General features: G+C 27.5%; 1 protein-coding gene across 2 annotated transcripts in view; it reads right to left on the bottom strand.

The window, feature by feature from the left end:
- Positions 1–18,145, bottom strand: part of LOC136071907 (bystin-like) — a 49,087-nt gene extending 30,942 nt beyond the window's left edge. The window contains exon 1 of one of the 2 annotated variants that reach the window (XM_065797707.1): positions 18,110–18,145. The gene's annotated coding sequence lies outside the window, so the exon portion shown is untranslated. Of the gene's footprint in view, positions 1–1,958; positions 2,066–18,109 lie in introns of those variants that run through there. The other variant, XM_065797706.1, reaches the window with a different exon arrangement.
- Positions 18,146–24,488: the final 6,343 nt, after the last annotated feature.

Here is a 24,488-nt window from a genome sequence, read left to right as displayed (position 1 = left end):
ATTGATAAAACTTTATTCAAAGATTAGACAGAGTGCTTGAGCCAACTCTATCTAGGTAATAAAGAATAATTATGAAAATATGATGGATGCATTCTGACAAAAGCAGAGGCACAATATATTGATAACCAAAATTTTGTATCAATTATTTATGAACCAATATTTAGGACAAAATTGAAAAAACTTTATATACCAAAGACTATACCAGGAAAGATAAATCAACTAAAAATGCATTTAGCGCTAAAGAAAAATTTAAAAAACACAAACTTTTTAAAATTTTAGACACTATATATTCAAATTTAAAACAAAGAGCTGCTGCATATAAAGAAGCTCACGCTTTTGGATTTTTGATTACTATATTACCAATAAGAATTTGAATAACTGTGTTGAAGAAGTTATCAATGATTCAGTATTTCATGAAATTTTGCAAATCTACAACCTCATAAAAAGTAATTATCCAGAAACTACAACACATTTATTCTTATATAAGTTGATAAAAAATAAAAGGAACATAGCATTTCCTAACCTAGAGACAATTTTAAGAATTTTTGCATCCTTGATTTTATTCTTAAAGCTTTTCAAAACTAAAATTAGGCAAGAGCTATTTAAGATTAACAATGATACTTTAATTATCCAGTAATGCTATATTATCCAGTAATGTCAATATATTAAAAACACTTGACATTTTGATTCTTTAATTGATGACTTTTGATTCTTTAATTGATGACAAAAGAAAAGCGCAAAAATAAAATTGTATAAATAAAATTTTAGTGCAAATATTCACTTGTTTATTCATTTTTGTTTAACCAATGAGTTTTCAAATAATATTACATTAAAAAATTAAAGTTTTTTGAAAACCTTATTTTTTTGCATTACAAATTTTATAACTTTTTATAGTAATATGTAGATTTTATTAGTAGTTTTCAAAGGACTAGTCTTAGCACTACTTTCAAAGGACTTGATCTTGGCACTACTCATGGGTTTATCTCTATAAATTTCTTAATCATCTTTGTATGAGACACTGATGTCACATGACTAGTACTATTAATGATTTTCTTTCTCTAGCAGCTGGGCTTACCCCTATCATCAAACTCTTTAAATACTAACATGGTCACTAATCAAGCAATCTTTTATTTCATATTCCATTCTTTTACTGTAATTAATCTTTCATGTTAAAAAACTTTCATCCATCTCTTTTTCCTTGAACATCAAAGTTCTGGAATTCTCTATGCTTTTCTGGGTCATATAATTTACAGGATAACTCTTCTATCAACCATTTTTTAGCTCTTAAACTTTCTTCTTTACTTTTTATTAAATTTAAATTTAAACGGAAGCTTCATGCAGCCTTGCTGTGAGTAAATTTATGAATAAATAATTAACCATCAAGCAAGTAGTTTCAATTTAATCACAAACACCTATAAAGTTTTTATAGAAGTCTAATAACAATTTTCAATATACATGTCTAAATACTTAACACAAATTGTGCATATAAAAAATTCTATTGGAATATTTTGGGTATTAGAAAAAATCCTTAAATTAAGTAAAACTTATTTAATCTAAAAAGAATATAAAGAAGCTCGATTGAGTCCGAAAAAAATGTAAACTGAAAATTATTTAGTTCATTCCTCCATTTAACAAAAAAATCTCAAGAAAACCCACAAAATAATATAGATAAAATTACAAGACAAAAAACTTTTTCGTATCCCACAAATTAAGCAAAATATTTAACAGAAACATTGTAAAACTTTGATGTAGCTGCACTAAAAACTTAAAAAATATTATTAAAAACCACATCATATATATAACAAATGTGTGTGACAGTGAGAGAGATAGATCCCAAATTAGGTTTTTCGAATGGTTTTTTCATAGTTTTTTTTTAATTGATGAACATTGGAAGTTTTATTTAACTGTACTGGGTTGTAAAAAAAAAATTAAGATAAAAAGCTACTAAAACTACTTACAACTTTAAAATTTTTGAAAATTCAAGAGCATTAACTTTATTCATTTATGTGTGTGCGCGTGTGTGTGTTGTAGTTATAAATAATTTTTAGGTATTTTTAGTCACTTAATTAGTAATTTAGTGCAGTTATAGCTTAACTTTAATGTTTCCGTTTAATTTATATATATAATACATTACATACTACATATTATTATATTTCATGTACATATAATCAAAATATTGGACAAATCACACTAAATTTCCATTTTGTTTACAACATACTCAAAAGTTTAAAATTCAATTTTGAAAATTAAGCACGTGAAGTCCGAACTAGTTTCTCGAACGGTTTTTTCGTCTTTTTTTTAATAGACGTTCCTCGGAGGTATTATTCAGCAATACTTGGTTGTGAAAAAAAACTGATATAAAAGAGACCTTCTTAACCCACTAGCAAAATAAGATTTCTAAAAAAATTCAAGAGCATCAATTTCAATACCCAATCCTAAATAAGCAATAGTCTGAAACTTTTACTTTATTTCTTAACTTTACTATCTTATACTAAATTTAAATTCATCGACAATTTTTAAATCTTGTTTAAAAACATTGTAAAATACAAAAGTTATAACCATGCAAAATTTACAACCCCTTCAATTTGGGGTCGGAAATTTTGCATGGTCATAACCAGGACCGGTGCGAGTAGCTGTCACGTGGGGACGGGGTGCCATTAAAAGTTTTATTTAAAAAAAAGGATCTTGTTTTTTGATATTTGCTGACTGACTGGTCTAAAAGGTCTACATTTTCCGACTGACTTGTCTAAAATGATCAAATTAGCCGAAATAAAAAATTCACCTACCCACTCTCCCTCGGACTTGGACACTTGGACCCCCCTGAACATAAAAAGCGAATAACTGAACATAAAAAGCGAATAACATAATAAGCTGAATAAGTTTTTTTCAACAGTAAAAATTATTTTCAATTATTTTTAGAGATTTTTCAATACCTGAAAGTGTCATATAGTCACGTGTTTATTTACTAATATTTTTTTGTTATTTACAAAAAAATTATCTAAAGTAAATAACACCAAATAATATTAATGACAACAACAAAAAAAATTTTCATCATAAAATAATAAGATAATTATAATATATTATAATATAATAATATTATAACAATGAATCAATATTAGTTTTCAAAGTAATAACAAAGTATATATACATTGACTGTTACAAACAGCGTTTTGTTATTACTGAAGTAATAACTAAAGGTAGTAACCATCAAAGAAGTAAAAACAGTTATTGATAAAAAAATATAATAACAGTTTTATAAATATAATCGTTGTAATATTTATAATTTTGATTTTAAAAATCTAATTTCTTCTCGTGTCATCAAATGGATTTGCAAAATATTAAGTTTTATATGACATTGATGAACAGATTTATTTACAGGTACATTTGTGCGTCAAAAGGACGGGTTCTCATAAATTAAGATAATGTATAAAAAAAAAGATTTTATGAAATTTAACAATAACCTGACCAGTAGAGTAGCAAAAAAAAACAGGCCTCTCCGCAAAATCTTAATCCAGGTCCTTAAATTACGTCTCTGCTCCTCTCCCCCCCCCCCTTTATTCCCTTTTCTTAACAGAAATTATACATGAAAACAAAAATTTATTTTTAATTACAATTTTGATGTTGTTTTGTTTTTTTAAATTTAATTTAGGTGCCCAAAGAAGTCCTTACGGTCATATCATAAGGTGCCCAAAGAAGTCCATACGGTCATATCATAAGGTCCCAAGATCGATCCCACAGGGATCGATCTTGGGACCTTTATTATTTTTAATATATGTTAATGATATGAATAAAGCTTCTCATAAAATATCGTCAATTATGTATGCAGACGATACAAATTTATTCTACAGCAATTCTGATGTAAAAATATTGTTTGAAACAATGAACGCTGAACTGGAAAGCTTTAACCAATGGTTTATAGCTAATAAGGTATCATTAAATCGTAAAAAAACAAGTTTTACTCTCTTCCATAAAATAAGACAATCAACTAATCTTCCGTTAAAATTGCCAAAACTGTCAATTAATAAAAATGAAATAAATCGAGTAAATTATACAAGGTTTTTGGGAGTAATATTTGATGAGAACCTATCATGGAAAAAACATATTAGTCTTATTGAAGCAAAAATATCTTCTGCTATAAGTGTATTATATAAATCTAGGGCCTTTTTTGATTATAAATCACGCAAAATGCTTTACTTCAGTCTTGTTCATTGTCATCTCTCTTACGCTAATATTGTTTGGGCTAACACACACAAAACTAAATTAATAAGATTACAGAGGCTACAAAACCACGCATGTAAAGCGGTTAACTATTTAAAAAGATTAGAAAACCCTTCCCCTGTAATGAAATACATGAATGTGTTAAATATATCAAAACTTAATTCGCTTCAAATATTAATATTTATGTATAAATATAAGAATAACTTGCTGCCAAAAGTATTTTCTGATATTTTTACATTGGCGTTTTCACAAAAATACAATCTTCGATCAAATAGCAACCATAACTATCAATTGAGCAGAGTAAAATCGCAAGTGTCAAAATTCTCAATTATTAACCAAGGTCCGTCATTATGGAATCAGTTAAAAAATAACAATATAAAAGATTTGAAAAGCACTTCCTCTTTTAAACGACAAATGAAATTGCATCTCCTTAACTTCTGATATTTATGCGTGTATGTTTATATATGTGTGTGTAAGTATGTTTGCATATGTGTTTGTGTATGTGTATGTGTATATATGAGGATGTATATATGAGTTTTTATTCTTCACCTAGTATTTTTCAGAAAAAATATTTTATTGTAAATTTACTAAAGGCTTGTGGGCTTTAAATGTTATTTAATGTTATTGTAAATTATGTTATTGAGTTTTATTCTTCACGTAGTATTTTTCAAAAAAAATGTTTTATTGTAAATTTACTAAAGCCATGTGGGCTTTAAATGTTATTGTAAAGGGGCTCTATGAAAAGATTGTGGTGACACCAGTCATCCGTATCTTCTTTGAGCTCCTGTCTGTCTTATATATATTCTTTGTGTAACGTAAAAGTTTCATTGTAATTTTATTATTTTATTTTATATAAACAGCGAAAGAAAAAAAAAAAAAAAAAAAAAAATATCACAGAGCACCGCGGATGAGCATTTAATTGGAAGTTCGCGCCTCCTTCCTAACCGATGTCGCAAAGCTTGCTCAGAGGTGAGGTTTGAACCACGGATCCTTTGTTTCTGAGGCAAGTGCGCTACCACTACCCCACGACTGGCTTAAATAGAAAACAGTTTGTTACACTATGCAAGTCTAGTAAGTAGAAAATCTAATGAAAGTTATTTTTTGTCTTTATAGCTGCAAATTGGTGTCTAACCTTTTAAATTTAATTGAGCTGCTATTTCTGATTCAGTAGCTATTAGGTCTAGAGCAGACAAGATGATTTGCGCCATTGTTGTCCGTGATTGTTTTTTAATGTGCTGAAGGATCTTATTAGCCAAATTCATGTTGCGCGGTTTGTAGGGAAAAAAATAAAAATGGTAGCGTTATAAATAGCAACAAAACCTTGTTAAGTCTAGTTTTGTTTATATAAATTTCAAATCTTTTTTAATAAAAATGGGGGCTTAAGTTTAAAGTCGTATTATGTTGATTGAGTTGATTATGTTGATTGAGAAGTAAAAGAATAAATTTTTAAAAGTAAATGGTTTTGTTTATAATATATAATTGTGAAATCTATTTTACTGAAAATGTTTGTTTACATTTAAAGTTATAAAATGTCAGAAAATATTAATTCGTTGAATATAGTGCACCAAAGAATTCAAAAGTTTTCTTTGTATCCAAATTTAGTGAAACGATTGAGAGACAAAACCAAACAAAATTACATGTTTAAATGCAGTCTTAACCCGTTAGATATACCTCAAGTAACATCAAAATGGTCTTCAGATGAAACCTTGTACCGCCTAGTAAACGAGGAAACATTTTTAAATTATTGTTCATATAAAAAGCAGCGGAATTATGGCCAAAAGGATAAAGCTGTAAGAATGCTACAGAGCAGGAAAATTGTTTCAGTGAAATCACTGGATGATATTAATGCAATATATGTCCAAGGAATGATTAAAAAATCGTATGGTACTGATATACGGCCTGCTGTTGTGTTATTTGAAAGTATTACTCCTAAACGAGCATATTGTAGTTGTCCGATAGGCTCTAGTGGATGTCATATCCTAGCTCTTTTATTATATTTAAAGCATTATTTTGAAACCAATGAGAAAATTTTAGAATTATCGTGCACACAACAACTACAAAAATGGCACAAACGGTCTTCAAAAGGATCTATACCTATGATTCCACTTAAAACATTAAACCAAAATCAGCCAAATTAAAAAAAAAAGTACGGAAAATTAAAAATATCTCCTGCTGATCCAAACTCAAACATTTACAAAAGAGATATAACTTTGATTGTAAAAAAACTAAAAGAACAGTTGAAAAAGGAAAAATCAATTGAAACACATATTTATTCTGTTTTAACTAATTCAACATTTGGGATACATACTTCTGTTGGACAACATTTACATTACAAATATACATTAAGAACAGCTTTAGCATTAGCTGATCATTAATATTGCAAATCACAATTGTTTGATGAAAATGTAATACAAATAAATGAAGAAAAAATAAAACAAATAAAATATTATGTAGATAATGACTCTTTAATTAAAAATGATACTAGTACAAGTGTAAATATACACCAAAATGATTCTTTTATAAATATTATAATAAATCAGAATACTTTAAAAATACAAGTTGAAACAACAGATCTAGTATATCAAAATTGCAAAAACATACCACTACATAACAAAAACATACCACTACAAAAATAAAATAAAATAAATATAGAAAATGATAACGTTATTAAAGATAAGTTGGCTGAACTTGAAGATAGGAGTCGCAGAAATAATTTGAGATTTAATGGTATAGAAGAAAATGAAATTGAAACCTGGCAAGAAACTGAAAGTAAAATAAGAGAAATTATAAAAACTAAATTGGGTTTAAATGGTAATATCGAAATTGAGAGAGCCCATAGAGTTGGAAAAAAAGTGATGGGTGTTAAAAGAATAAATAGAACTATTGTTGTAAAATTTTTAAACTATAAAGACAAGAACGCGATTTTGGATAAGTTCGTAAAGGCAAAACTCTGGAATGAAAATTTGTTTATAAATGAAGATTTTAGCGAACGTACTATGGAAATAAGAAGAAAGTTATTCGCGGAAGCAAAGGAGCTACGAAGTAAAGGAAAGTATGCTAAGGTTACTTATAACAAATTATTCACACGCGATTTTAAGTAAATTTTTTTTTTTTTTTTTTTCAATTCATAGTTATAAAATTATTTAAATTATGAAATGGATTTAAACCAACTAAATTTTGAGTCAATTTCATTTAACTTTTTTCAAATTAATGATTTTTTACTTGATAATGAATCCGATCCTGACATAAATTATTTTAGTGAAGCAAGTGCTCTGCAAAACTGCTCTTATTTTTATAACAATGAATTGAAAGATTATCCTTATAGGGATTTTCTTAATGTTATTCATTTTAATATAAGAAGTTTAAAAAAAAACTTTGATACTTTTCATAGTAATATAGAAGAAACTTCTAATATTTTTAACATAATATGCATTACAGAGACATGGTGCAGTTCTGATGATGTTAAAAACTCAAATCTCCACCTTCCAGGTTTTAATTTAATTTCTTTAGCGCGTAAAAATAAAAAGCAAGGTGGTTGTATTCTTTTTTACGCGAATGAATACTTGCGGTTTATTAACAGGCCAGACTTAAGCATTTCTGATGGCGATAAAGAGGTTTTAAGTATTGAAATTTTAACTAAAAATGCCAAAAATATAATTTTAAGTTGTTGTTATCGCCCACCAAATGGCGTAATTGAGGATTTTAATGCCTTTTTACATAATGATATAATTAAAAAAAGTTTACATGAAAAGAAATTAAACTACATAATTGGTGATTTTAATTTAAACTGTTTTGAATACCACACTAATACTAACATTAAAAAATTTTACAATGACATTTTCGAAATTGGAGCGATACCGTTAATAAATAAGCCTACCAGAATATCATCAACATCAGCCTCTATATTAGATAACATAATTACAACTGACGTTTTTAACTTATCTTTAAAAAAAGGTATTATTAAAAGTGACGTCTCTGATCACTTTCCCATTTTTTTCTCCATAAACACAAACATCAAAAAAATTCTACACCATAATAAACCTTTCATCAAACGTTTTTTTTACGGAAGCGAATTGCTCTGCTTTTAAGGAACAATTATCTTTACTTCATTGGAAACATATAGATTCTAATGATGCTAATTTAGCTTTTAATTCGTTTTTAAAAACATTTTTTGAAATTTATGATATTAATTTTCCTAAACATAAAATACTAAAAAAAAAAATATTTCACGTCACCATGGATTACAAAAGATCTCAGAAAAAGTTCTAAAGTTAAGCAAAAGTTGTATATAAAGTATTTAAAAACGAGAACATTAGAAAGTAAAACAATTTATAAGAATTACGCTAAAAAATTTGAAATGCAAAGAAAAAATTTAAAAAAAAGATACTACATAAATTCACTAGAAAAATATAAAGATAATTTAAAGCAAACATGGCATGTTTTAAGAGAAATTACAGGCAGTAAGAAATTGAAAGCTAGCTCTTTACCTAAAGCTATTAAAATTAATAATAAAATATTTGATGATCCAGGAGTGGTAGCTAATAAAATGAATGAATTCTTTACTTCAGTTGGACCAAATTTAGCAAAAAAATTTCAAACATAAACAAAACAATAAACAGATGTAGTTTTCCTTTATTATCTTATCTAAATTCTTTTGAATTGTCTTTTGATGAATTTGATAGAGCTTTTAAAATGCTAAAGTTAAATAGAGCAGTCGGTCCTGATGATATCAATGGAAACATTGTCATTGATTCATATGATATCATAAAAAATATCCTTTTTAAAATATTTAAATGTTCAATTCAACAAGGAATTTTTCATGATGAATTAAAAATAGCTAGAGTTTCACCAATATTTAAAGGTGGAGACTTACTTAATGTTAGTAATTACCGTCCAATATCTGTTCTCTCTGTTTTCTCAAAGATTATAGAGAGAATTCTTTATAATAAAATTTTTAATCATCTTTCTCAAAATAATATCCTATACAAAAATCAATATGGGTTTAAAAAAAATAACTCCACTGAATCATTTGAAAGTTCCAAATTTACTTTAGGCATTTTTATTGACTTTGATACGATAGATCATAAAATTCTTATTAAAAAACTTAAATATTATGGAATCTCTGGCAATGTTTTGAAGCTTTTAAAAAGTTATTTAAGTAATAGAAAGCAATTTGTTCACTATGACGTATCATCGAAATCAAACTTGTTAGATGTAACATGCGGAGTTCCTCAAGGGTCTGTCCTAGGACCTCTCTTATTTCTCATTTACATAAACGATCTTTATGAAGCATCTAATTTAATGACAATTATGTTTGCTGACGACACGAATTTTTTTCTATCTCATAGTAACATAATTACCCTATTTCAAAGTATGAACATAGAATTAATTAAAATTTCAGAATGGTTTAAATTAAATAAGCTTTCTCTTAACATTGAAAAAACAAAATGGTCTCTTTTTCATCTATACTACAAAAAACATCTTCTACCAAGTGAATTGTCTGTTCTTTTTATAGATGACATTCAAATTAAAAGAGTAACGGCTACAAATTTTTTAGGGGTTTTTATTGATGAAAATCTGACATGGAAAAAACACATTGAAAACTTTTCCTCTAAAATTTCCAAAAGTATAGGAATACTATATAAAATAAGAAGCATGCTAAATAAACATACTTTAATTCAGCTTTACCACTCTTTTATTCATTGCCATCTAAACTATGCTAATGCGGCTTGGGGTAGTGTAAGTAAAACTAAATTAGAACCACTTTATCGCCAACAGAAACATGTTGCACGACTTATTAATTTTAAACATCGATTTTATCATGCTAAGCCTCTTTTAAACGAAATGAATATTCTTAATATATATCAACTTAATATTTTTAATGTATTGTGTTTTATGTTTAAATGTAAGTCTCGCACATCTCCAATTTCTTTTCACAATTTATATTCTTTAAAAGTTAAAAATAAATACAATTTGCGTAATGAAAATTTTATTCTTCAACCAGTTTTCAAAACTAATTTTGGTAAATTTTGTATTTCATTTAGAGGAGCATTTTTATGGAACAAAATAGTGTTAAAACTTTTTGATTTCCCTCATGAATGGAACTTTTTCTTATTTAAAAGAAAATTGAAAGAAATTCTTTTCTCAGTTGAAAACATTCTGATATATTTTTAAGTTTGTTTTGTTTTTTATTAATACTCTTAGGAAATATTTTATCGTAATTTATATATACGAAATCTTTTATCTTAACTTATATATATATGTATATATATATATATATATATATATATATATATATATATATATATATATATATATATATATATATATATTATATATATATATATATATATATATATATATATATATATATATATATACATATATATATATATATATATATGTATATATATATATATATATATATATATATATATATATATATATATATATATATTTATATATATACGTATATATGTATATGTATTTGTGCGTATTATTTGTATGTGTATATATACATATATTGATGTGTAAGTATATTTATTTACATGTTTGTATGTTTAAATATGTATAAATAATTATATTTGTATTTATGTGTGAATATTTGTCTATGAATTATTAAAGGATTATTTATTATTTAAAATCTGTTTAGGCGGTTCTCGATGACAAGATCTTATGATCTTCTGCGAGTATCCGCGTTCTTGTTGTAACGTTAACAAAATTGTAGTTCTCATAATGAAATAAATGAGCAGCTGAAAAGTAATATTGAAAATATTAAAATAGATTTAAGTTTTTTGAAATCACCGAAGCCTTATGGTAGTAATTATATGGATGTAGAGCAAGGTACCTATGAATGGAATGAGTACAGAAAGTTTAAAATTACTGCAAGTCGACTACCAGCCTTACTAGGGCTACATGGAAATGTAAACTATTCATTGATTTGGGATGTTGTCAAAAATGGTACAAGTACTTCTGATGAGTCATGTAAAAAATTTTCAACGTGGTATCTTATATGAAGAAATAGCAATAAAAAACTTTGAAAAAATTAGTAAGTGCAAGATTGAAAATGTGGATTCTTTGATCACCCTTTTGATAAAAAGTATGGATGCAGCCCTGATGGTTTAGGACCATGTGGGATTTTATTAGAAGTAAAAACTCGTGCACAATTTACTGGCCCTTTAACATCTCTTAATAAGTATCCACAATATTATGTTCAATGTCAACTTCAAATGTTATGCACGGATGCAAAATATTGCGTTTTACAGTCGTATCACCCAGAAACAGAAACCTCCAATTTTTTTCTAATTTGTCGTAATTACACTTTAATGCAAATTATCAAACAGGTCATAGATTCTATCTACCACAATGATAAGATATTAAAATGGGATCATAAGGAAATCAAAGAACTAAATATTTTTGCAAAAGCTATTATTGGTCAAATTCCAGATTTTTTTACCATGAAACCATTGCGAACAGTTATTAAATCAATCTCTAAGAAAGCACCCATTATTTGTTTTGTTAATGAATTTGATTTTAGTATTTTATAATAATATTTGAAGTCGCTGAATCTTAGTAACTTAGGAGTAATTTTTTGTTCGGATTTAATTTTAATTTCAAGAGTTTTAAATTTTCAAAATGAACACCTTTAAAATATTCAACAATGGGTTTTGAGAGAAAAAACTAAAACAATATGCTGAAAGAAATTTTTTTAAATACCATTATTTTGGTCCTATGGGAGGCATTGTTAAATTCACTATGTGTGCTAACAATTGCCATGTTGATGATAACAAATCCATTCTATTTATGGGCCACACAGTGTTCATAATTCCCCAATCCCGTATTCTTCCGATGTATCTTTCAACATGAATACGAGTTGAAGCTATGTCAAAGTTACGGGCCACATCAACTTGAGAAAATTGATTAGAATCTTTTTGTTTTGGACGATTTAATGTTATTCCCTTCGTTGCACAAAAATCTTGTATAGAAAAACCTCTATCACTCATAATCTCGTGATCTTTCTACAAATAAAATAGCATCTGATTTTTCTGTTAAATCTGAATCCGAGATAGAGCCTGGATATATATCACTAAATAAGATGCCACCACCATGTGGTGCTATTCCAATCAAAGCTTTTCCTGTTTGGGTATTCTTATAATTAGAAAACATTAAAGAGTTTAGCTCGAAATTTGAAGCACTTTGGAATTTAAACTCAGTTGCATCAATAATTAAATCAGTAAGACCATGTCCAGTTTCAATAAAACTTTTTGGCATCTTTTTTAATAAAAAACCAAATTCTGGCTTTAAATCTATTTCATTGAATATGGTTTACAGAAATATAACCCATCCTATGAATATTCTTTGAGTAGTTGACTTGGATGTATTCAAAATGTATGCCATAACTCCTTGATTAAGTCCATGTCGACATGTTGTTAGAACAGATAACAGTTCAGTTGGTAAATCGATCAATCTTTTTCGATTAGAGTTATTTTTACAGGATATAGAATTAAGTGAGTATATGGTACAACAGAAGTTAAAATTAAACTAAACTGTTCAACTGAGAGTCCACATAAGTATTTAAAAACAATTGGCTAGTTAACTAATTTAGAATAAATAAAATTATTTTTATTTGTATTGTAGATTTTATTTTGTGCTTGAAGCAGCTCAATTTCATTTTTTGCGTCTCTTAATTTTTTTTTAAGATTTGAAATCTTGAGTAATGCTGAACCTAGCTGTTTCTTAATCTTCCTTTTTGAATGCTCTTTTTGTATTTATGCGCATGGCAGAATGGTTTCTATTTCAAGAGGATTGCTTTTGTTTGAAAGATCATTTAAGTTTTGAGTTGCCACTTCGAATTTTTGTTTTGCAACTTTTAAACGACTTATAATACTGTGACTAGGGTTTTTATACTTTTCATATGTTTCTTTTGCTATAGTATATTTTTCTACTATTTTGTTATATTGATCTTTAGGAATAAAAATGTCAGGTAACGATGTTGCACTTTCTCGTCCATTACTCCAATGAGATGCACAAATGTGACCATGATCCCAATTCATTCCAACTGTTTTAAAAAATGTTTTATATTCGTTCTGAATAGCTTCTACACGTGGAAGGCGATAAAATCCAATTGGTTTCCCATTTGCGTCTTTAGAACTGAAGTTATTAAAACACATAGGAGAAGCACATGTCCATTTCACCATTTTAAAATCAAGGATATAGCTAAAGTTATTCAATTCAATCTTTTTTTGAAGAAAAACACAATCAAAACAGAGCACCTTTAAGATCCGCTTGTGTTAAATATAAATTTCTTTTAAACAAAGCTACCATTTTTATTTTTTTCCCTACAAATAGACCCAGACCTCTGACGTGAATTTGGCTAAATTAGCCATTTGACATTACCCAGTCGCTAAGCTAATGAGTAATGTCAAATGTAACATAAGTGCTGCTACTATATATATGTATATATATATATATATATATATATATATATATATATATATATATATATATATATATATATATATATATATATATATGTGTATATATATATATATATATATATATATATATATATATATATATATATATATATATTAGGGTGTATTGAAAATACACCCTAATATATATATATATATATATATATATATATATATATATATATATATATATATATATATGTATATATTAGGGCGTATTGAAAATACACCCTTATATATATATATATATATATATATATATATATATATATATATATATATATATATATATATATATATATATATATATATATATATATATATTAGGGTGTATTGAAAATACACCCTAATATATATATATATATATATATATATATATATATATATATATATATGTATATATTAGGGCGTATTGAAAATACACCCTTATATATATATATATATATATATATATATATATATATATATATATATATATATATATATATATATATATATATATATATATATATATTAGGGTGTATTGAAAAACAACTTTTTTTGAATTTAAAATTATAATAGAGCGGAGAAGTTGCATAATGCTACAAAAAGTAATTGCGCCAAATTTTTTTGTATATTTTTTATGTCTTCAGTTCGCGCTGTTTTTTTACAAAAACACGTTTTCTGACCTTTTTTACAAAATAAAAATAACAAATTCTATGCGTATAGTAAAGTTGTATTAGAGTTTAAACATTACACAATGATCAGGTAAGAAATAGTTACAATTTTTAAGAAAATATTTTGATGTCTTCAGTTGCCGCTAGAGGGCTGAGTTTTTACTAAAAAACACTGTTTCATGAGTTTCTGGTAAACAAACTTTGCAATCCATAATGTACAATTAAAGTTATGTGGAAAATGTTTTTGAAAAATGTCTAGAGCTTAGCTGTAATAAAGTTTAACTTTTTTTTAGCTTTTTGTGTTGAATAAATGCATTATTTTTTGCGATGCAAGTCTTGTGCAAAAGAAGCCGTCTCTATTAGCCTATCCGCAAACTTAATCTGAAGCTCCGGTTACAAGTTTGATGCATCTCTCTACTCCTTGATTATGGCATGGTAAATGCTGCACATTTGGAAGATAAACATTTGTTAACATTTCAGTTAGATTTTCATCTGAAATGTGAGTGGTAATCGGAGGTTCATTTAGTTCACATTTTTTCCTATCAATTAGATCTATATAGCCTTTTGCTTCAAAATTGATTTCTGGTATAGAGAACTTTCGAACTTTGTTTTCAAACTTTCTTATCATCGATCTTGCTTTCATTAATTGTTGTAATGCCAATTTTCTCACATTTGGGCGAGTATCCGATATCATAGCAAGAAGCATGTTTTCTGGATGCGCAAAAAAACCAGTCCTTTGTATAACTAGATTGATAATACTTTTTATTTCACTACTGGCATAACTGGATAAATTGATGGTTAGCCATAAATGTCTTGCACCTTCCGTGCATGAGGGATTATATCTTATATTGAACCACATTTGGCAGTAAACTTTATTAACAAACTCAACCATTTCTCTTAGCCTGTGTGATGGTTCGTTATATCTAACATAATACCTCAATATTCTGTTTGCAGTGGTCATCCACCTGGCATGGCTAAGTTTTCCAGGATTTCGGTAAGCCAAAGCGTTTGGACAATAACGTGTAGATGTTGCTTTTCAAATATCAAGTAAGTATTTTTGGTCAGAACTTATAGATTTTTTGTCTATTTATGGCAATGTGACATTAATAGGAATGTAGTTGCAAGGTATCACACAATTTAGTTTCTCTTCCGATTAGTCCAGACTATCCATTAGGTCCTAATGTAGGTTCATCTAGTTTTTGAATTAGATGCCTTAGAGGCAGTTCATTAGCATGTATTTGACAGATAAACCAGTGAACAGATTTTTTTAGTTTTAAATCGAACAAAGAAATAACACCATTAAGAAATTCGGTATTGAAAGCTGTTCCGTTACAGCCTACGGCAACTAATTTAGATGTATCAATGTTGTTTAAAGTTTAAAATGTTTTTATACTTTCCTTAATGCTGTATCCATGCCCTGATGCAGTCTCTACATGCCCTAGGCTTTGAACCTGGTTCTTTTACTAAAACTACATGTTCTTCTTTGATAGTTTTTCGTACATTTTTCTCCTTGTTTGTATCAATAACTAATGTTGTATCTTTTCTTCCATCAAAATACAAACCTTTTAACATTTAAATATTTTCATGGTCTAAATGTTGCATTTTAAGTCTGTTTTTCTTTCGTTCTTTTTGAATCTTGTTTTTAGATTGGTCTCCTTTTGATATTATGTTCATATCTTCCAGCACAGCACATGCTATAAATGCAGCACCTCTGCTTAAAACACCTACTCTATCGCAGGTTTGCACTAAGGATAGTAACGGTGATCTCATTTGTTCAGTTTTATTTTTTCTGTTCCAATTTTGCTTGCGGTTTTCAGCTGTGTCTAAACAATCAGCTTCTGATTCTGAGTCAGTATTCCAAATCACAAAAATTCCAAGTCATCAAAGTCAGAATCTTGAGATATAGAATAAAAACTTAAATTTTGAATGCGGCTTGATGATATTGCTTGAGCTTCAACACCTGTAATAGCTCAAAATTGTGTTGATGGGTTAGACAGTAAGGGACTGTTTACTCTGTTTTTTCTTGCTTCTTTTCACCGTAATCTTATAGTACTTTGAATATCGAGTCCTTCCTTATACATAATCCTTATAAATATCTGATCGCTGAGAAAATCATGTTCTTTCTCTGGTACCATCTTTACTTTTTAACACAGATACATTTAGAAAAATCAAGGCATTTGCATGCTGCAATGTCAAACAAAGTATTTTCTGCATGGTTTTGAAAAGTTATTATTTTGGACTTAAACTTGTCTGTATGTTTTGTTTTGTTAACGGACTTTATAATATCTCTATACTTTTGATTGTAATCAAGAAACATTTTTACATTGCCTTTATGAGACACAGTAGCTATCGATGCTTTCCTACATAAATTTTCTATTTTGTGCGCCAAATTTTCCGATATTTCTTTCAAACTAGGTTGTTTTCCACCACTTTCCACTCTCATTTTCTGCATTGAGAAAAGATAGCATGACATGTTTGTATGTTGGCAAGACATTTTCGCCTAAATCTGCTGGTGAACCAAAGATAAGTACACTTTTTCCTTGTTGTCACTGCAGCAGAAGCATTTTTGCCATTAAATTTTTTTTTTTATTTCAATTTATTTTAATAATAAACATATGTAAATTAGAACTAATTAATTAAAACCTGTGCTTTTTGCTATCTGAATATTTATTTAATGTTTTGATTATAGACATAATTTGAGGTAAATAATACTGATAGTGATGGTAATAAATGACGTAATTAGTGACATTTTACATACTTTAATGTCATTTAAAAATCACCGGTCTAACTGTTGGCATAAAATGTTTAGTTAATTACATTTTAATTACTTTTATTCCATTATCATGCAGTGACGACAAGTGAAAGCATCAACAACATAATTAAAATTACTTTTTTTTTAATAAAAATTGTACTTTTTCTTGAAAACTCTAGCGGCAACTATAGAAATTAAAATATTTTCCTAAAAATTGCAACCATTTCTAACTTAGTCATTGTGTAATGTTTAAACTCTATTACAACTCTAGTATATGCATAGAATTAGTTACTTTTATTTTGTAAAAAAGGTCAGAAAACGTGTTTTTGTAAGAAAAATAAAACCCTACCGCGAACTAAAGACATAAAAAGTATACAAAAAAATTTTGCACAATTACTTTTTATAGCGTTATGTAACTTTTCCGCTCTATTACAATTTCAAATTTAAAAAAAGATGTTTTTCGATACACCCTAATATATATATATATATATATATATATATATATATATATATATATATATATATATATATATATATATATATATATATATATATATATATATATATATATATATATATATATATATATATATATATATATATAATAGCAGAAAAAGGCTTATTCAGTAAGAATAAGTTTTTTTTGAAACTTCAAAAACGAGCTTTACATCACGATCAATAGACTGACTGTGTAGTGGAAAGTCCCAGCCAAGCACACTAGGATCTGGTTTGCACTTAATCATATTAAAAAATTGCGGTTATTGGAGCCTGGGAACAAAAAAAGTCCAAAAATTTTTGTGAGGTCAAGGGTGAATTAAAATGTAAAGAATTTAGTTATGAAAAACTTGACCTATCTTTAAATTCCCTGAAATTAAAAAAAACTCCAGGTATAGATGATATTTGTAGTAATGCAGTTTTAAAAGTCTTTAAAAAAACTTCTATTCGAAATATTTAAGTCATAAATTAAAAAAGGTGTTAAACCGGACAAATTAAAAATAGCTAAAACTTACCAATATTTAAAAGCGGTAAACTATATTTTTTTAATAACTACACACCTATTTCCGTACTTCCTACTTTCTGCTAGCTTCTTGAACAAATAATTAATAACAGATTGTACAAATATTTAACTAAAATTAAAATCATAAATAAGCAACAGTTTGACTTCCAAAAGCAATATTTAACTGAACACGCTTTTTTAGATCTTATTAATAATAAAGTGATTCTTTTGATTAAAAAAAATTGAATTAAGAATTTTTATAGACCTGTCAAAAACGTTTGACACTGTAAACCATGGCATTTTACTTCAAAAAAAATGGATAGCTACGGGATAAAAAACATCATCCTTTAATGATTTAATAACTACCTTTGTATCAGACTAAAAAGTATTATTTCAAATAAATATAAACATCCAAAACTATTAAAAGTAGAAAGTAGTGCTTGGGCTATTAAATAGTGTACTGAGTACTATCTGTGCTTTGAGTCAAGTTGTTTAACTAATTTCAAAATGACTAAAGTACAAAAACTATAAAACTCCAAAAACCATTATCATCACCAAGTTCTCTAAATCTATCATCTACTAATATTCGTGGTCTTCGAAGTAACCTTTCTTCTTTTGAGTCTTGTAAAGTTCACCAGACCTACTTGCTCTTTGTGAGACTAATTTGAGTTCGGCTGTCTCACTTTGTGATTTTCGTGTCGATGGTTATCTTCCTTTAATTTGTAAAGACTCCAATAATCACATGCTTTGCCAGGGCATTTTGATTTGCAAGAATTAACCCATTTGTCGGGAAACTAAGTTTGAATCCACAGACTAATCTTTTATGTGCTTTCGTTTGGCACCATTTCACTCCATTGCCTTTCTCTTTGATCTATATCGCTATCTTCATCTTAAGACTACACACTTTTCATTGTTATTTCTGGTCAAATTGACCAAACCCTCTCTCTTTATCCATCAGCCAATATCGTTTTTGTTGGTGACTTCATAAAGCGTGTGCTCAAAATAAATGTGAAAGTAAAAAAACAACTAAAAAAAAGTACTCCTCAATTTTTATTTCGAACCAAGTATTAACTTTAATACAATAATATAAGAAGATCAAACATTAAAAAAAAAATTAATGATTCCTATGGAAATCTAATAAAATTTCGAGCTTTTGCTTTAGTGGTACCCATAAGTTTGCGCACAGAATAAGAATCAAAACTATTTGATGCTTTTTTAAACGATATTTTAATATCTTTTATGTTTTTGCAAAGCTTTTTTGTTCATTTCATTTTTCTTTTAATAATAGCCCAGTACTTTTCAATAACTCTTAATTCTGGGCAGTTTAGAGGATTTTCTGTTTTAGGCACAAATTTCACATTATTATTTTTATACCATTCCATACCTAGTTTACAATAATGAATTGAAGCTAAATTAGGCCAGAACACAGGTCTGTTGTTGTGTGATTTAATGAGAGGTAAAAAGCGTTTTTGTAAACATTCTTTAACATATATTTGACCAGAAAGTGTGGACTGAGAAATATAACGTGCTGATTTTTTGCCACAACTGCAAATAGTTTGCCAAATCAAAGCTTTTTAGCAAGCTTGTCATGTTTTGTGTATTTAAATTTCTTATCTGCTCCTCCTTTGGCAGTAAAATAAACGGCTTTTTTTTTTTTTTTTTTTTGCCAAATATTTGGCAATAAAATTAGCCAAATATTTGGCAATAAAGCTGCCAAATAAAATTTTGCCAAATATTTGGCAATAAAAATTGCCAATATTTGGCAATAAAATAAACAGCACAAGGAACTTGTTGACGATCGTACTTGATATAAGTTTCATCGCCTTCAATAATACAGAAATTTTTAGAAATAAAATTGTCATACAACTTTTTGCTGCGGGTTCTTGCACAACTTTTGCATTTCTCAATCTTTAACTAAATAGTCAACTTTCCAACTTATTTTCCAGACAATCAAAATCATTTACCTTCTCTACTCGACATATGTCTTATTTCTGATCCTAGTCAGTGCTCAGTTTCTTTTTATTTATCCTTAGGTACGTCTGATCACATTTTGATCACTCTAAAACTATTATCTCATTCTTCTTCATCATCAAAATCCCCTTAATATCTTACAACTATCTTCTAGCTGACTGGGATTCTTTTAGAATCCCAGTCAGCTTTAGTAGAAATCTTTTGTCTTCCCGCTGACAAATTTGCTTCTCACATAACTTCTTGGATTCAGGCTGGCATGGAATCTTTTATTCCCTCTCAACAATTGCAAGTTAAGTCTCACTCTACTTCATGGTCTTCCTCGTATTGTGCTGCTGCAATTTCCAATCAAAACTATTACTTCAATATCTATCATCAAAACAGTTCTCTAAAAAACAGACGTCTATTTGCTATTGCTAGAAACCATTGTTCAATCCAATCATGTTTATTCAATGAATAAAAATTAAATACTTCCGTGCTTTTAGAAGAATATGTTTAAGTTAATAGCACTTCTTGTTATTTTTCAGTAATAGATGTTTTAATATATAACAATTTTATGTTTGTTTATTTTATATAGTTAACGGAATTGCTTATTTTTAAATTAAACTTTATATTAATCGGAATTTATTAAAGGGATTGGCGATAAGACATATTAGTCTTCTTCTCGCTCTTGCTACCTATAAATCTTGTTATTAACATACGGATTTTTTTTTACCGTGTAAATATAGATTTACTATACATTTACACGGCAAAAAAAAAAAAAATTAAAAAAAGTTTTGTCTAACGCCAAAACCCGCTATTTCCAGGTCACAAAATCTCGTATTTCAACTCAAAAATTAGGTTCTCGTGAATTCTGGAGAATTTTTAACAGTATCTCTAATAAGGGTAAATCTGTTATTCCACCTCTCTTGTATGGTTCAGATTTTTTCACCTCACCTAAAGACAAAGCTAAATTATTTGCTAAGAAATTTTCATCAATATCATCTCTTGATTCCTCTAGTTGCGTTCTACCTGATATAGCTGATAAACAGGTTGATCAATTGCTTGACATTCATATCACTCCAGCTTCTGTATCCAAAGAGATTTCCTGTTTAGACTCTTCTGCAGCTTGTGGCCCGGATAACATACCTGTTATAGCCTTGCAGAAGAGTTCTCCTAAGCTGTCGTCTATACTTTCAAAACTATTTAACAAGTGCCTATCAGAGTCTTGTTTTTCAGCCTGCTAGAAAGCGGCATCTATTATCCATATTTTCAAAAACTCTGGAGAGCGATCTGACTCGTCTAACTACTGTCCCATTAGTCTTCATCCAATCATAAGCAAGGTTTTTGAGTCTTTAATTAACAAATAACTCTCATCTTGAATCTAATAATCAACTTTCTAATTATCGATATGGATTTCGATCATCTCGTTCTACAGCTGATTTTCTAACAGTAATAATCAATCATAAATAATCTGAAAAATATTTTCATGGATATTTACAAATAGTAATTCTAATAATCTTAAGCAAACACCAGAAATAAAAATCTTTATATATATAACTAGTAATAATTATAATAATAAAAATAATATTTATAGTAATAAACATAAGAACAGCTATAATAACAACATCAACAACAACAATAACAATTATAAAAGTAATTATAATAACAATAATAATCAAAATAACTAGTCATTTGTTTTTATAAACACAATAGCTAAATATACATATAAGTTACCCTAGTAGCAAGGAATATTGGCGCAATATTGGCTCCGTATTGGGTATGTTGGCCGGTAGTGGGACGTCAGAGCGAAAAGTTTAAAAGCGAAAACCGGGAAATCGAGTATCGTAATAATTCAGCAGCAACAACAATAACAACAATGTTAATATTGAGATAACTTTTTGTGATTTTGCTATTATTTCAATGTTATATTATAGTTTATTTAACTTTTGAATTTTATTTATTTAATTGTTTATATTTTTTATTTATTAGTTATCGTTTAGAATTATTTATATATTTGATATTCTAGCTGAGAGTTATAGTTACAGTTAGAGTTTATTAGATTAAATAAATAAAAAAACTTATTGTATATAGTTTAGAATTATTTACAGTGCGACAAAAAGGTATAAAATCTTCCATAAAAATTATTTTTGCCTTACAAGCTATCTGATAAAAAATAGACTTGCATAATTTCTTATTGATATTATTTCACTTTAATTTCTTTTTTGATATTTATACATTTATTATTACATTTCAAGCAAAAGATTGTTTCTTTGTTTAAATAAAAATTATTCCTAAAATTAAAAAGATGCAAATTAATAATGTGCTTTTATTTTGATTAGGTATGGTGAGTTTACCCTTGATGCTTTTAGAAATGATTAGATAGTTAAACCTCAAGAATTGATGTTTAAATTTTTAGTCATAAACTAAAAGCCAGGGCAAATATATCAACACAACATATTTAAAAAAGAGACATATGAAGGTTAGTTTTTAATAAAAATTATTATCTAGTAGATAATAATATCTACAAATATTCCCATTTATGTAAATTAAGGCAAACTTTTATCAGTTTATGTTTATCAAGTTGATCACTTATGCTTATCCTTATGATCTGTTATTTGAAATAATGTTCTCTTCATAAAATTATTTTTAAACTAAAGTATGCACTGACTATTTTAGTCCTAAAGTTAATATTTTCTCTTTTTATTTGATACATTTGCGGATTGGTTTGTTTACAAGTTGTTCTTTCCTGATTTTTTACAAAAATATTGTAGATGTATGTTTTTGAAGTTCTATGTTTTTGTTATGGGTAGTTTTTGTGCAAATGTTGATAGATTTTAATGTTCTTATGTAAATCTGCTAATTTTTAGATTCCTTGCACTCAGTAATAATGCGCTTTGAATATGCAATATGGTTTTTTGAGTCTTTTAATTAGGTGAATGAGCTAAAGCACTGTCATTATTGATGCCCTTTCTCTTTTAGACAAGGTGCAAAATGAATTGTTTTTGCACCTTGACCTGCTCTTGCAGCCAACAAGGAGCTGCTCTTGCAGCTAACCTCCAACCATTATAACATTATCGTAATGTTGCTACTCTTTCTATTTTTTTTAAATACCACAATGGACACTGCTCTAAAGAGCTAGCGTCTCTTGTGCCATCTACTAAAATTCATTCTTGTGTTACTCATCATTCAATAAAGTCTAATATTTTTACTATGACTGTTCCTAAGTGCTCCCAAAATTCTTATTCATCTAGTTTTTTTCCTTAAACTTTTTTTTTCACTTGCTTTATCTTATTTTCCTGATTCATATAATTCACAATCTATTAATTTTTCAGTTATTCTTTATCTTGCTCTATAAATTTCATCTTTTCTGTAATAGTACTTGCTTGCAGCCTTGTTGGAAATAAAGTTAAAAAAAAAAAATTCCAATGTTAGCCTAACGTATTGTATTAGCTGGGATGTTATGCATTTTACACTTTTTTTTTGTAAAAAAATTCTTTTTTTAGTAACAAAATAATTAGCAATACAATAAATGTAGCAATACAATAAATGTAGCAATACAAGTAAATGATATAAAATTTCCAAAGAAGTAAACTAAAATTAGATTCATTTATAGCCTGCAGTAATTTATGTTTTAAAAACTATTTTATCTAGTTCAAAAACATATAACAGTATACTGAACATCAAACAAATAAGATAATTAAAGCTATTACCAAACAATCAGTTGGAAAATTAATTAAATATTTATGCTAAGTAATGCAAATAAAGAAATAAAAACTTTACTATACTTAGGTCACAAACAATTCATAACATAACTATTAACAATAACAAACCATTTAGTTGAAACATAAAAAGTAAGTAAGTTTATCACCAGTCAATCATCACGATTGAAACTTGTTCAACTAATTAGCCAAGCGGAATTTTTTTACAATTAAAGACTGAATTTTTAATTTTACATGCAAACGATCCAAAAAACATTACGCAGAATAATTTTTGGGTTATTGGCATGTTTTTATACTACAATAAAATGCATAATGCAGAACTGCCTTAAAAAAATCTTTTACGCATCAACCAAAAAGAATCCACACAGTTATTAATTAAATCATATCCTTGAAGTGTTCTAAAAAATAAAAACAAGCACAATGCAAAATAAGAAAGTAGTCAAAAATAAAATAATCTTAAACTACGTCCTTTAAAATGAATTATAAATAATTTTGACACAAAAATATTGCTGAAATTGAACACATGGGAAAAAAAAGACACTGTGCAGCTTTCTGATTAAGGAATAAATCAAATCAAAACAACATCATAAAAAAATAGTAGCCAAAAAAAAATACCTAAAAGGTACAGCAACATGTTTCAAGTGTAACAACATTGATGAAGATAACATCATACATAATGGTCACAATATAAGTCTCTATATTATAGAGACTTATATTGTGATT

The sequence above is a fragment of the Hydra vulgaris genome, chromosome 05 (assembly GCF_038396675.1).
Source record: "Hydra vulgaris chromosome 05, alternate assembly HydraT2T_AEP".
NCBI lineage: Eukaryota > Metazoa > Cnidaria > Hydrozoa > Anthoathecata > Hydridae > Hydra > Hydra vulgaris.
The sequence above is the reverse complement of the archived record's forward strand: the minus strand, read 5'-3'. Positions and strand labels throughout refer to the sequence as shown.